The sequence below is a fragment of the Canis lupus genome, chromosome 2 (assembly GCF_011100685.1).
Source record: "Canis lupus familiaris isolate Mischka breed German Shepherd chromosome 2, alternate assembly UU_Cfam_GSD_1.0, whole genome shotgun sequence".
NCBI classification, from domain to species: Eukaryota; Metazoa; Chordata; class Mammalia; order Carnivora; family Canidae; genus Canis; species Canis lupus.
In genome coordinates, this window is record NC_049223.1 from 79176101 (window position 1) to 79179896 (window position 3796).

A 3796-nucleotide genomic window follows, 5' to 3' on the forward strand; every position below is an offset into this window, starting at 1 on the left:
TTTGAGTTATTCTGAATGTTTCTATGAAAGTGGTTTTTGGATGAGATTGACATTTCAATCTGCGGACTCCCGCGTAAAGCCGGTTGTCCTCCAACTATGGGTGGGCCTCATCCAATCAGTCGAAGGCATTAACAGAGCGAAGACTGACCTCCCTGTCAAGCGAGAAGACATTCTGCCAATGGACAGCCTTTGGGCTCAGTGGCGTCTCTTCCCGGGGTCTCAGGCCTCTGACCTACTCTGCAGATTTGGCCTTCACCAAGCCTTGGCGATCGTGCGAGCAGTTCCCTTGTGATAAATCTGTGTGTACTCTGTTGGTTCTGTGTCTCTGGAGAACTTTTTCTCGCCCCCAGCAGCCCGATGGAGTACATGCTGCCGTGCTCCCATTTTGCAGAAGAGGAAACTGGTGCGGGGGGTGAGGGGACTTGCCAAGGGTAGGGCCTATCCCTGGGACATAAAGCCAAGTCTGTCCTCCCCCGAGATGTCCACACATGGCCCCGACCCGCCTTGGAAAGACCCTCAGCTGGCCAGGTGACGAGGAGAGCAACCACGGCTAGTCCGCTTGAGGCCAGAACCTGTGGCTCCAAGTCCAGTGGGCCGGCTGCCTCGGAGGGGAATCTGTCCTGGCCTGTCGCCATCAGCTGCTCCTGCCGTCTGACACCTCCTTGTCCCGGGGGGGGCGGGGGGCGATTGGTGTGCAGGATCTCAGAGCTGTGAGGAGGGGATGGAGACTCCACCCTTGCAGTGCCCTCACCTGGCTGATCCAGGGGCCGCTAGTGATGGGTGCAAGAGGGGGGCTACCCTCAACAGCAGGGGGCAGCCCCCAGAGGGCCCAGGCTGGAGCTCACGGGCGGGAAAGGTGGCGGCTGTGTTTAGAGGATGTGTAGGGCCCCTCAAGTGTTTCTGAGCAAATGGGGCCATCCGCTCAAGGTCACACTGACACAGTTGCAGAGTTGACTTGGTCTACGTGGTCTCATCGAGCTTGGCGTTGACCTAATTGGCTGTTAGCCGCCTTCTGTGGAAGGACTCGTAGAGGTCACGCGGCTGGTTGGGAGGAGGGCCGGGGTTTGAACCCGCGGTGGGTGCCCACAGCCCATGCTCCCTGCCACCTGCTTTATCGGGTCCCCGATTTCCTGCTGTTCCTCTTCCACTGCCTGCCCCCCCCACCCCAACCTGGCACCTTTGCCTGCATTTAACTCGGGCGGTTTGGGGGTGGGGGGCTCACAGCCGTTGCCCCTCTGTTCCTCTGCTCTCGTGCCCCAGGCTTGGGACTGGGGGCTCCTGAGGGCCCGGTGCCTGCCCTCTTTGCATGGCCACCGCAGTAAGTGCCCGTGTCCGCGGTGGCCCAGGGAGCCTCTTCATTTCCCTGCTGTGGTCGGGGGCCCGGCCACGGGGCCAGGCTCAGAGCGTGAACCATTTGACTGAGGCCGGATGTCCCTGCCATCGCTGTCCCTGCAGGCTGCCAGCCGGGCATGCATTCTAGGGAAATGAGGGGCCACCTGTGCCACCTCCTGGCCTCCAGGCCAACCCAGAGCTCCTGGGGGGCTTGAGGAAGAGGCAGGGTGGAGACCCAGCCTCTTCACAAGCGTGTGTCTTTGTGTTCGTTGATCCACCGCCACGCACGTGGGCGCGGTCCCTGCGTGGGGTCCCCGCCTGTGGTTGGAGCCACATTACGCAGGTGCAGCTTGTGGGTCAGGCATTGTGCCACGTCTCCAGAGCCTCACTGCAGGCCAGGAGGGCACCCCTGCTCCTCCCCTTTTACAGCTGGGGAGACTGAGGCATGGGTGGGTGAACTGGGGCGCCCCCAGGAGATGAACCCCATCTCTGCCTGCCAGGCCTTTGCCCACAGCAGCGCCCCGCAGCACACACCAGGCAGGCCCGGGCTCAAGTCCCGTCTTAACCCCCGTTTCCCTGAGCCTTGGCTCCCTCTCCTGCCCTCAGACTTGACATTCCTCAGGGAGCTGAGGCTCGAATGGCATGTGCCAGGCCCTGTGCCCTGCTGATTGAGGTGCTCAGGGAGTGAGAACTTGTCATCTTCATCCCGTCCTCACACCTTCATCCCGGATGCCTGTGCCCAGGAGGGACGAGACACTGGGCATCACCGAGCACCTGTTCCTGGGCCAGCTGCTCCTGCCCGTTACCTTGGACCACACGGGCTGCTGAGGGAGGTGGTATTATTTTAGCCCCATTTCCCAGATGAGGAAGCAGGCCCAGGGAAAGAATACCTGCTCAGTAAGGGGGAAGGGGGCAGAGCTTTTCCCCGTGGCCATACCAGCACCCTTTCGTCCCTTGCAGGAACCCAGCAGCTTCTGGGTGGTAAGTTGAGGCCCGGCTGTCACTGCGGCTCCAAACGCCTGCAGCCAATCTCGACTCCCTGGTGAGGTGGTTGGCACACCTTGGGTGGTGGAAGGGGAGCCCCCCAGCTGCCCAAGTGCATCAGAATTCTGCTGAGGGCTCGGCCCCATCCTCCGTCCAGGCCCCAAGTCCCCAGGCCATTGCCCTCAGCCCCTGGGGCCCTTGGCACTGGCCGGGGCAGAGCGAGGGGGCTGAGGTTCTGTTGGGCGTCTGCCCGTGATGAGCATCCGGGTGGGCATCGGGACAGAGCAGGGCTCGGGGGTGGGGGGGACATGCCCGGGGAGCGCTCACAGCCCGTAAGTGGCAGAGCCTGGATTGGAATCCAGGTGGGACAGATCTGAGCCTTAGGAAGAAGCCTTGTCCAGGGTCCAGACCCCAGGCTTCTATCGAAGTGCGCCGTGCCAGGTCCGTGCCAGGTCCGTGCCAGGAACAAAGCCATCCACACCGTAGTGCGTGGTATTTGCTATCACTCATTGAGCAGCTTGCTGACCTATTAATCTCATTTCCTCGGCCTCAATGAGGGTGGCTGTGGCCATTTCCTAGGAGAGGAAGCAGAGGGGAGTCCTGGCCCCCGGCCCCTGGGCTGCGCTGGGCCTCAGAGCCCCGGGGAACAGGACCGCCCCCTCCCCATCCCAGTCCCCATCCCAGTCCTTCATCTGCTCCCCGGGGGACACGGTTTCCGGTTGTCTATCTGCCCGTGGCCTCCTCCAGGGGCCGCACAACCCGCTCTACTTTTGACGTTTAAACTTCTCTCAGAGGAGTGACTGGTGAGGCTGGGGTCTCCGAGGACTGGCCCTGAGGCCTCCCCGGTGACCCTCCTCCGAGCTGTCTCTGAAGCAGGCCGGCCGCCCGCCTGCCTGACCTCCCTAGGGGCGGGGGTCCCGCCCGCCTGCCCCTGGCCCACCTGAGCCAGATTGGAGCTAGGTTTCCAGCTGCCCAATTTTGCCCCCGAGGAGGCAGCAGAGGGAGGAAAGGAGGAGTAGGGGAATGCTGCGAGGGTGCGTGGGAGGGGGCCTGGGGGTGCAGAGCAGCAAACGGACGATGCCCAAGTGGGTAGAGAGATTGGAGGGTCAGGCGGAGGAGAGGAGCCCCCAAGTCCCGGGGTCAGGCCGCTCTTCGGGGCGCCCCCTGTGCTCCGTCCACTCTAAGCACCATGGCAGGGGGAGGAGGGGGCTCAGGGCAGCTCCTCCAAGCCCAAAGCAAATGTGGCCAGTTCTTTTCCGTGAGCACCCGTGGGGCCGGTGGGGGGCGGGGAGCAGATGCAAGGCAAATGGGCAGCTTTTCCTGACCCCCTTTTCCTCTGCCCCCCCCAAAGTGCTTTGCATAAGCCTCTCGTGGCTCTCTGCCATCTAGGCCACCAGTGGCCACGCAGGTGTGAACATGGGGCCCAGGGCCTGCGGAGGAGCCTCGAGAATCGAGCCTCGCGCTCGGGGATTGAGTGGGT